The 11,854-nt window shown below is 44.0% G+C and overlaps 2 pseudogenes; both read left to right on the top strand.

Annotated features, from left to right (window-relative positions):
- The first annotated feature begins 288 nt into the window (after window positions 1-288).
- Window positions 289-2,437, top strand: LOC140596492 (abnormal spindle-like microcephaly-associated protein homolog pseudogene; annotated as a pseudogene).
- Window positions 2,438-3,093: 656 nt separating this feature from the next.
- On the top strand, window positions 3,094-4,217 carry LOC140596491 (abnormal spindle-like microcephaly-associated protein homolog pseudogene; annotated as a pseudogene).
- Window positions 4,218-11,854: the final 7,637 nt, after the last annotated feature.

The following is an 11,854-nucleotide window of genomic DNA, read 5'->3' as shown; positions in this document are numbered from 1 at the left end:
AACCATAGCTGGGGGCATCACAATGCCAGATTTCAGGTTGTACTACAAAGCTGTGGTCATCAAGACAGTGTGGTACTGGCACAAAAACAGACACATAGATCAATGGAACAGAATAGAGAACCCAGAAGTGGACCCTGAAATATATGGTCATCTAATATTCGATAAAGGAGGAAAGACTATCCCCTGGAAGAAAGACAGTCTCTTCAATAAATGGTGGTGGGAAAATTGGACATCCACATGCAGAAGAATGAAACTGGACCACTCTCTTTCACCATACACAAAGATAAACTCAAAATGGATGAGAGATCTAAATGTGAGACTAGAGTCCATCAAAATCATAGAAGAGAACACAGGCAGCACACTTTTTGAACTTGGCCACAGTAACTTCTTGCAAGATACATCCACAAAGGCAAAGAGAACATTTGAAAAACATGCATTCCTCTGCGACCCTTATTCAAAGCACGTTTAGATCTTTAGTGGTGAAGAAAAGGTTCATTTCCCTCAAAAGAGCTACTGTTTTTTTTCAGAGAAAATCCCGGGCCACCATTTGTGCCAGGCATCACTTGCACCAATTCTTGAAATTAAAAAAAGCGGTCATTACAATCCAGTCATCTTACCCAAGGCTGGTGGCAAAGAAGAAGCTGCAATAGATGCACAGGGCTGCGGTTCTCATCCAGGCCACTTACAGAATGCACAGAACATATGTTACATTTCAGACCTGGAAACATGCCTCCATTTTAATTCAGCAACATTACAGAACATACAGGGCTGCAAAATTGCAAAGAGAAAATTCTGTTCGACAGAGACGTTCTGCTTTGATCATTCAGGCTGCATATAAGGGAATGAAAGCAAGACAGCTTTTAAGGGAAAAACACAGAGCTGCTATCATAATACAAAGCACATACAGAATGTATAGGCAGTATCTTTTTTACCAAGAGATCCAGTGGGCTACAAAAGTAATACAAGAAAAATATAGAGCAAATAAAAAGAAAGCTCTTCTACACAGTGCACTGAGGAATGCAGCAGCAGCCTGTACTGAAGCAGATTTCCGGGACATGATCCTAAGGAAACCGATTCAGGAACAGCATCAGGCTGCCACTATTATTCAGAAGCATTTTAAAGCCTCCAAAGTAAGGAAGCATTATCTCCACTTGAGAGCAAATGTAATTTTTGTCCAAAGACGATACAGGCACTAACTGCAGTGCGCACCCAGGCAGTCGTGTGTACACAGTCTTCATATAGAAGTTGTAAGGTGCAAGAGGACATGCAGCATAGGCACCCGGCTGCCACACGAATTCAGTCATTCTACCGAATGCACAGAGCCAAACTCGATTATCAAGCAAAGAAAACCGCCGTTGCTATAATACAGAATTATTTTAGGTCCTATATCCGAGTAAAAGTGGAAAGGGAAAATTTTTTGGCAGTTCAGAAGTCTGTGCGAATTATTCAGGCTGCTTTTAGGGGCATGAAGGTTAGAGAGAGACTGAAAACCCTCTCGGAGGTAAACCTGGTAGCCAGTGCTAAGCAGTCTGCCTTCTGCTCTTGCAGAACTGAAGCTCAGTGTGCAGCTGTTCACGGCTCAGCACTTAGGACTCAGAAGTGGCGTGGAGCTTCCCTGGTCACTTGTTCACAAGAGGCCGAGTACCCCCAGAGAGAGGCTCTGGTAGGGACTCAAAGAGCTTTCTGCGAGATGGTCACAGGGAAATTGGAAACACAGAAGTGTGCTGCCCTGCGCATTCAGTACTTCCTTCAGATGGCCGTGTGTCGGAGAAGGTTTGTCCAGCAGAAAAGAGCTGCGGTGACCCTCCAGCAGTACTTCAGGACGTGGCAAACAAGAAGGCAGTTTTTATTGTACAGGAAGGCAGCAGTCGTCTTACAAAATCACCACCGAGCCTTTTTGTCTACAAAACATCAAAGACAAGTATATTTACAAATTAGGAGCAGCATTATCATGATTCAAGCTAGAACGAGAGGATTTATACAGAAACGGAGGTTTCAGAAAATTAAAGATAGCACCATAAAAATCCAGGCTGTGTGGAGGAGCTATAAAGCCAGGAAATATTTACATCAAGTGAAAGCTGCCTGCAAGATTCAAGCCTGGTATAGGTATTGGAAAGCACGTAAAGACTATCTAGCTGTATTAAAAGCTGTTAAAATCATTCAAGGTTGCTTCTACACCAAACTGGAGAGAACACGGTTTCTGAATGTGAGAGCATCAACAATTATCATTCAGAGAAAATGGAGAGCTATACTTTCTGGAAGAATAGCTCGTGAACACTTCTTAATGATGAAAAGATATCAAGCTGCTTGTTTGATCCAAGCGAATTTTAGAAGATACAAAGCAAGGCAGGTCTTTCTCCGGCAGAAGTCTGCTGCTTTGACCATACAGAGATATATACGAGCCAGGAAGGCTGGAAAATGTCAAAGGATAAAATAAGTAGAATTTAAAAAATCTACAGTTGTTCTACAAGCACTAGTGCATGGTTGGTTAGTAAGAAAAAGAATTTTAGAACAAAGAACCAAAATCAGACTTCTTCACTTCACAGCACCTGCATATTATCACCTGTCTGCTCTTAAAATTCAAAGAGCATATAAACATCACATGTCTATGAAGAATACTAACAAGCAGGTTAATGCAGTCATCTGTATCCAGAGGTGGTTTCGAACAAGATTACAGCAAAAGAGGTTTGCTCAGAAATACCCTAGCATCCTCACAAGTCAGCATGAAGTTCCAGAATGTATGAGCCAGCAGAATAGAGCTGCATCAGTAATACAGAAAGCAGTACGCCGTTTCCTCCTCCGTAAAAAACAGGAAAAATTTAATAATGCAATCAGTAGAATTCAGGCATTATGGAGAGGATACTCTTGGAGGAAGAAAAATGATTGTACAAAAATTAAAGCTATACGACTAAGTCTTCAACTTGTTAACAGGGAGATTCGAGAAGAAAACAAACTTTACAAAAGAACTGCGCTTGCACTTCATTATCTTTTGACCTAGAAGCACCTTTCTGCTATTCTTGAGGCCTTAAAGCACCTAGAGGTAGTTACTAGATTTGTGAAGAAATCACAAATCCCCTACAAGCTATTCAAATTCGCTTGGATCAAACAAGCAGCTTGATGTCTTTTCATCATTAAGAAGTGTTCACGAGCTATTCTTCCAGAAAGTATAGCTCTCCATTTTCTCTGAATGATAATTGTTGATGCTCTCACATTCAACAAAGAACTAGATGTTCTTTGTTGCGAGAACATGGCCCAGAGTGGAGCAGTTTCTAAAATATTTGTTTTGATCCGAAGTTGTAATCGTAGCATTCCTTGTATGGAAGTCATCAGATATGCTGTACAAGTCGTGCTTAATGTCGCTAAGTATGAGAAAACTACTGCAGCAGTTTCTGATGCAGAAAACTGCATAGATACACTGCTGGACCTTTTGCAAATGTACCAAGAAAAACCTGGTGACAAAGTTGCAGACAAGTGTGGAAGCATTTTTACAAAAACCTACTGTTTGTTAGCTGTTTTATTGAAGACAACGAATAGGGCCTCTAGTGTTCCAAGTAAGTCCAAAGTTGTTGACTGTATTTATAGTCTCTACAAGCTTACAGCTCATAAACATAAAATGAATACTGAAAGAACACTTTATAAACAAAAGATGAATTCTTCTATAAGTACTCCCTTTATTCCAGAAACACCTGTAAGAACCAGAATAGTTTCAAGACTTAAACCAGATTGGGTTTTGAGAAGAGATAACATGGAAGAAATCACAAATCCCCTACAAGCTATTCAAATGGTGATGGACACACTTGGCATTCCTTACTAGTAAATAACATTTTCAGTAGGTACCGTAAAAAATACTAAAGCTAATCATGAATGTGTAAAGTGTTTTTGGCTCTCCTTGGTACAGTTTCTAAAATCTGACTCTGTATTAAAATTAAAATATATATATGTAACAATAAAAAAATGCAAAAAAAGCAAAAATGAACTATTGGGACTTCATCAAGATAAGAAGCTTTTGCACAGCAAAAGATACAGTCAACAAAACTAAAAGACAACCTACAGAATGGGAGAAGATATTTGCAAATGACGTATCAGATAAAGGGCTAGTTTCCAAAATCTATAAAGAACTTATTAAACTCAACACCAAAGAAACAAACAACCCAATCATGAAATGGGCAAAAGACATGAAGAGAAATCTCACAGAGGAAGACATGGACATGGCCAACAAGCACATGAGAAAATGCTCTGCATCACTTGCCATCAGGGAAATACAAATCAAAACCACAATGAGATACCACCTCACACCAGTGAGAATGGGGAAAATTAACAAGGCAGGAAACAACAAATGTTGGAGAGGATGCGGAGAAAAGGGAACCCTCTTACACTGTTGGTGGGAATGTGAACTGGTGCAGCCACTCTGGAAAACTGTGTGGAGGTTCCTCAAAGAGTTAAAAATAGACCTGCCCTACGACCCAGCAATTGCACTGTTGGGGATTTACCCCAAAGATTCAGATGCAATGAAACGCCAGGACACCTGCACCCCGATGTTTCTATCAGCAATGGCCACAATAGCCAAACTGTGGAAGGAGCCTCGGTGTCCATCGAAAGATGATGGATAAAGAAGATGTGGTCTATGTATACAATGGAATATTACTCAGCCATTAGAAATGACAAATACCCACCATTTGCTTCAACGTGGATGGAACTGGAGGGTATTACGCTGAGTGAAATAAGTCAATCGGAGAAGGACAAGCAGTGTATGTTCTCATTCATTTGGGGAATATAAATAATAGTGAAAGGGAATATAAAGGAAGGGAGAAGAAATGTTGGGAAATATCAGGAAGGGAGACAGAACATAAAGACTCCTAACTCGGGGAAACGAACTAGGGGTGGTGGAAGGGGGGAGGAGGGCGGGTGTTGGAGCGGAATGGGTGACGGGCACTGAGGTGGACACTTGACGGGATGAGCACTGGGTGTTTTTCTGTATGTTGGTAAATTGAACACCAATAAAAATTAATTAAAAAAAATTAAAAAAGAAAAAAAAGAAAAAAAAAGAAAAAAAAAGAAAAACTAGCATCGCACGTTGCAAAGACGACAAAGATGAACAGTAAAATTCACTCAAATAATGTCGTTCTAGGTTAAAAAAAAAATGAAAAAGCCAGGAAAAACACCATAGCCTGTGCAGAGACCTCAGGAGAAAAGTTTCATGTTTTAGAATATTTCCTGGTAGTACCTACTCAGAGCATGAGACTCCTCAATATTTACTAGTACTGTTTCCCCAATATATATTTTTTAAGATTTTATTTATTCATTCATGAGAGAGACACACAGAAGCAGGGACATAGAAGAGACATAGGAGGCAGGCTCCTCACTGGGAGCCCGATGTGGGACTCGATCCTGAGACTCCAGGATCATGCCCTGAGCCGAAGGCAGACACTCAACTGCTGAGCCACCCAGGCATCCCAATATATATATATTTTTTAAAACAAAGAGCCCCATATATTCTTGGATCAGGCCCTAAAAGTTACATAGATCAGAAGATTCCACTTGAATTGTTCTTAATTCTTTGACTTGTAGTTGTTAACATATTTCATACAACTTGCACAATGCGAGTCATTTTAAATTTTTCATTTGAAGTTTAAATACAAATGTAGACATGATGAAAGTCTGAAATTTAGCCCCACACATCACGGATTCTCTACTGTCAACCCTGCACCATGGATCCCTGCTTTGAATTGCTCTACCTTTACTGGCTCTTCTCATTTCTAGCCCTTGCCTAGGATGAAGCCACCATAATTCCACCAGGAGATATTTCAACAGTGTCCTAATGGTCTCTCTGCTTCATCCTGCCCTGTTCACTCCAAACCTGGCTTGTGGAATGACATCTTAAAATGTCACTCTGATCAGGTCTCCTGCTCCTCCCCAGGGCCTGTGGGGAGTGGGAACCCATCATGGCCAACAGCCTGAGCTGATCTGGCCCGGACACCTCTTCCCTCTGCTTCCATCCCAGGTGATTTGGCCAACCCCTTTTCATACCTCACTTACCAGGAGCCCCTGCCTCCCTGAAATTGGCAGAAAGAACCAGATTCAGTCAGGCCCTCAGGTCTTTGCACACATGCCTGCCGCTACATGGTGCCCCCCCACCCCACTCCTTTGCCTGATCAGCTTTTATCTATTCTTCTAGATTCAAATCAGATCAGACCTTGCCTCCTCCAGGAAGCCTCTCCTCCCCGATTTTTCAACTGGCCAAGAAAAATAACCCATGCACCCCCAATAACATTCAGGACACCCCCAGCTAAGCCTTTAACCCATTATACTGAAATGGCAGCTTTACGTATCTGTTGCTCTCTCTAGATATTGAGCTCCTGGAGAGAAGAGACTTCTGTCCTACGGATTACTGGAATCTGAGCTAATAGGTCTTAGTAGATGACTGTCAGTTGGATTCCTTTCTTGTATCTCTATCTGCTTATCTTCCCAATTTCCTTTTAAAAAGAATGTCTCCATCCAACAAGAACGAAAACACACTTTTAGAAATGAGTAAAAGCCCTGAACCCACTCCCGCCTCCTCCAGAGCTCACCAACCAGCAAGAGGGAGAGAAATAAAGTTACGCCCCTGGGCACCTTATCCCGAGCCACTGAACATCTAGAGCAACCGATCCTGCCAGGAAGTCAGGAAAGAGGTTTCAGCACAGGCTGTCCAGGGAGGAGTAGAGGAGCACGTAGTAGGCACTGGGCACAGCGTAGCTAAAACTCATCAACAAGCAGTGAAAGCACCTGTTGTCCCTCTGGAAGCCACGAGAGGTGTCTGCCTTTGTGGCCTGGAGAGTTGCCACCTCATTGTTCTCATATCAAACAATTGCTTCTTTATCTCGTGGTGGCTTGCATCAGAGTTCCTTTACCGCAGGAACACTTTTCATCTTCCTTCCCGGCCTTTATTCCGGGCAATTCATCTTTCTTTTCGCTGCCCTGTGCTACCACCCAGTTAATTGCTTATTCAAAGGTTTTCACGTCTACACTTCTTTTCCCGCTCAGTACGCAGGGAATGCAGCTTTCCCCCCCGTTTAAATTGTGGTCAGATGCACTAGAGATGCAGCCTTTCCTGTCTTTTCTCCCCCTTCCTGTGGGAAGGGGAACTTAGAGCCAGGGGGAGCTGTCCTGTGCCTGGGCTGAGGCCGCCAGAAGGGAGCCCTGCTCTGCGATGGTCTCCTGCTGCCCACACCCAGAGCCGGATGGAGAAGAACACAGCCCACCTTGTTCTGTGTCTCTGTGGTCCCAGAACTACCTACCATGATATAATGAGTTCCATTGGAAAATGGTACAATCTAGAAAAAGACCATTTGAAAGGATGCTTGTAGTCCTTTTCAGAGAATCAGTGATGGGAAGGGGCCCTGCAGCCTCCAGGCCTCCCTCTACCCGCAGCTTCAGATCTCTCCCTGCTGAGAACTCCCTTCCATGGATCATCATGGCTTGACCTGCTCCTAAGGTGTTCAGGACTCTACACATAGTTACCCCCCCAACCCCTCCCAGGCAAGTCCTCCCTGACCATCCTCACCCGATCAATCTCAAAACCCTGTTCCTGCTGAACGATGCCAGCTCTTATCCCCGCGTGAAATTATCCATGTGTTCGTTACTGTGCTTATTTCTGGTTTCCTCTCAAAATAAGTTCTATAAATTCCATGTAAGCAGGGAATTTGTCTTGCTGCCCACTCCCACTCCATGGTAAGGCACTCAGAAATATCTGGTGAAATAAGAACATGAAAGAACAAGGCCTTGGGCCGAGTTTTAGTATTAGAAGCTACTTCCTTCTGTGAAAGGGACAGTGATATTGATAAGTGTAAGATCATCGTCATGTATTAAAACCGATTTATTGGCTGTTAACTAAGGTTCAGACACAATATAGTCAGGAATTTGTGTCATCTGACTGAAGTCTAGAAACTCATCAAGTTACCACACGCTGAGGGTGACAGACCTGGGATGTGCCACGCACCTGACTCAGGGCTGCAACCCTTCCCCAGCTGCTGACTGCCCACCATTTCTCAACACAGAGTGTCCCCCAAGCTCTGTGATGAGAGCAGCCCCATCAAGCCCAAGGTCATGGCTCATGGACCCGTCCCCTACACAGGGCATACTTCACTATGAAATAATGTGTCTCAAAGGTCTCTATCAAAGACCCTCTTGGTACAAGAAAACGTCAAACACAGGCAACATAAGGAGGGCGTTTGGTGCAGAGGAAGCGCTCAGAAGATAAAGCCAAGGGACTCTTTCAAGACAGGCAGCCCCCTCATGTGCCCTGGGGAGGTCGGGCCTGGCTTGGCTAGTTCTGTAGCACCTGCCCGTCGGAGGGGCGACAAGGATTAGGATAGTCCATTACAAGTACAACAGTATGATGATGGGGATGGCATTGCACTTTTGACTTGTACATTAGGTGCTGTATGCAGCTCATGTCAGTTCATTCTCAGGTGGCGCTGGAGGGGTGGGGATGCATCCTCAGCTCCACATCAGGATGGGCCAGTGAGCTCCGGAGGGTTACAGAACTAGGCTGCGCCTCCCAGCGAGGCGGAGATGGTGCTTGCAGTCTGACTCCCTGCCAGCCTCTCTAAAGCCGTGATGCTCCAATCACTCCACTCTCCCAATGCACAGTATGTCCTGTATGAAAAATTTTTAAGATTATTTTTCATTTTATGCAGAACTGTGAGTACAGTTCTTTCTCCCATTCCTCTGTTTCCTATAAAATAATGACATTTAAACTCTGCCAAACAATAAGAAAAATTCAAGGGAATTAAAATGTATATATATAAAAAGAAAAGGAAAGCAGAGTTAGGAAAGAAAACTGCAGACCGTCGTTTTGCTTGGGTGGCCAACTCAGGCACAAATATTAACACGGGACCCCTTGCCACAGTAACCAGAAGCGTGGTCTTGACCCTGACCCACTACTACTACTGCTGCTGCCCAAAATTGGTTGGAAATCTCAGCTTCTGCCCTTCTCCCTCATGGCTTCCTGGAGAGAAGTGAGTGTTACAGATCATTTATTTTTCCATTGAATGTGCCTTTGAACACCTCTATTTTCGGTTTTCTTCGACAGCATCATAGAGGTATGATGTACACAGGACTGCACATTTAATGGGTGCAATTTGAGAAGTTTGGATAGATGCAAACACCAGTGATATTAGGACGACCAAGGTAACATACTTAAAAAAAACAAAAACAAAAACAAAAAAGGGACACGAGGGAAATTTTGGAGGGTGTTGGATGCTTTGGTTTGGTTTTGGTGGGAAGCACACTTAACGGAAATCCACCCTCTTAATTTGAAGTACGTGGAACAGTACTGTGAGGTGCAGATGCCGTGCTGTACCAGGAGCTTCTGGAGCTTGTTCATTTAGCACAGATGAAACTTTGTACTCAACTGAGCAATAACCCCCAGGGCCAAGCCTCCAGCCCCTAAGTGGGGTCATGCTGTGCTATCCTGTGACTGGCTTATTTCACAGAGCAGGATATGCTTCTTGTTCAACCACCTTGTTACGAATGGCAGGATGCCCTTTTGATTCTTAAAGGAATTCCTTTAATTGCCAAATTTCAGGTTTATTCTTTTCTATTCATTATCTGGTGAAATTCTCCACCGTGCAGTGTATTTTCTGAATCATCCTTGTTATAGCTCCTTTTGAGACCTTGTCTAAGGATTCCAATAACTAAGTCCTTGGAGCTTGCTCTTGTGGTCTCTTTCTGTTCCCCTTTAATGCTGTTTCTGGACATATCTGGTGAGGTTTCAAAGAGCTGTCCGACATTGCCTGGGGAACAAAGAGACTCAGAAGATCACCCTCCCAATAGGTAGACAGAGTGGGGTCAAGTTGCCCAAGCCAACCAGGGGCTGAGGACAACCAGGGGCTCTGTAGGCTTGTAAGACTCTTTTAAGCTTGAGAGTCATTCTGACTCATGGGTCTCAGCTGATAACCTGGTGGCTTTCCCAGGACCCATTCTCCTTCATGGATGGTGAACCCCAAGCATTATCTTCTCTGCACCTTGAGATTATGCCCAGTGTTAGCCCATTTTTCAGTATTTTTATGAATCTGTTAGATCCTTGCCCTTCTCCCTTGAAGAACACCTATGCTCTGAGAGAAAGCTGAGCCTTGATATCCAAGATCTCATGAGAAGCTGGGCAGAGAGAAGTGGGCTCAGCTCCTGGCTGCCTCCACAGCCTGAAACTGTTTTTCTCTCTTTTGCCCCACAAGTGAGATTTCTCATTCAGCTGGTTTCTCAGCCTGTTAGCAACGGTCCTCTGCCGGTTCCTTTATGTGGGATTCTCATATGCTTACCCTGAGGTATGAATCAGCCAATAGACTGCAGGAAAAGCAGGTACAGAATGTGGGCTTATTTCTCCTCCATTTCCCTTCACTCAAGAACTTCACCTTCACCTTCCAAATCCCGGGTGCCACCATAGGTACCTGGCACCTTCAAACAGATCTTAGCATCTCATTCAGCCTCCCTTAGCTCTTAGCTCCTGGTGTTTGCACTGCTCTGTGCTTCCAGCCACTCCATAGTCCTCATGCAAAAAATCGATACAGGGGGTGGCATTTCTGATAAACACTCCAGAAATGGGGCCGATACAGGCAGGTCGTTTGGCAGCTCCAGCAAAAGAACCACAGCTGTCAGGTTGTAGGCAGAGTCAAATTATAAAACAAGTGGAGGAACATGGATAGAATGAACTCAGGAACAGAATCGTCCAAATGACTGGAAGCAGCACTTCAAGGGGATACCCAAGAGGGATGAGAAATATAGCTGGGGAAATGGTTGGTCACCAAGATTCAAGGATCTTGGGTAACAAAGTTTGGGTTCTCCTCCCCACACATAAAATGGAAAATACTGAAGGAGTTTCACTGTTACCATAAATTCTGAGACTGGTCCTATCAACGGACAGTGCAAACAGTGAAGCACCTGGTGGTAGGGGTGGGTTTGGGAAACAGGAGGTTAACATGACAGTTTATAGATGTACGTGAGGACGTGTTTTCCGCCTCTTTCTTCTGGTTCTGCCGTGACCATCCACCCCCAAGAGGCCTGACCGAGGTGCCTGTCAGTTTTTCCTGAGCTGAATGCCACCCCTTTTCTACTCAGTACACCATTCATGACTGTTGATCTCAGGGCATAGGAAGCTCCTCCTGGAGGGAAAGAGCTGCCCCAATCATCCATGAGAGTTTACAAAGGGCAGAGGCACATGATGAATGCTATTTCTTTCTCGCCATTGCACTGATCCGACAGTGTTTGCTTTCTTTTGGGGCAATGGCTCCAACCGGACAGCAAATGCCTGGAGAAGGAGCATCTTCTTTAGGAAAGCCAGTTCCCTGCTGGGCTAGGCTGCAGGAAGTCATACCAGGGAGCCTCCACCTTGAATAATTCCCTGGCATCCAGAGACTTGTAGGTTCACAAGAGGATTTCAACAGCTTGCAGGGCCATGTGTCTCTGCCCATAGGGGCACTCGCGTTAGCTAATCACATAGGAGCACATCACCAAGTGCTGCTTTGTTAAGTTATGGCAAGAAGCTGTCTTGTCACAGTGGGGAGATGCAGGTTGATGGGCCGAGCCCATTCCCTTCCTGTAGGCAGACTTACCAATAGCTGTAAGAACTCCCAAAACCTTTAAATGTATCCACAGAAGTGGAATTACAAGTCCAGGAAGATAAATATTAGTGTGCTGATCTCAGGTTATTTGCCCAAGTGTTTTTTTTTTTTTAACAGTTTAATTTGTGAATCAAACTGGAAACACTTAAAATGCCCCGCACTGGGGAGAAAGGAGGGGGAAGTGGGTGAACTAAGCTGCTGTATGACCACATACTAGACTAGCATGACAAGTATTCAAATTTGTATTTGGTAAA

The sequence above is a fragment of the Vulpes vulpes genome, unplaced genomic scaffold (assembly GCF_048418805.1).
Source record: "Vulpes vulpes isolate BD-2025 unplaced genomic scaffold, VulVul3 Bu000000700, whole genome shotgun sequence".
Lineage (NCBI taxonomy): Eukaryota > Metazoa > Chordata > Mammalia > Carnivora > Canidae > Vulpes > Vulpes vulpes.
This window is presented reverse-complemented; position numbering and strand designations above follow the sequence as displayed.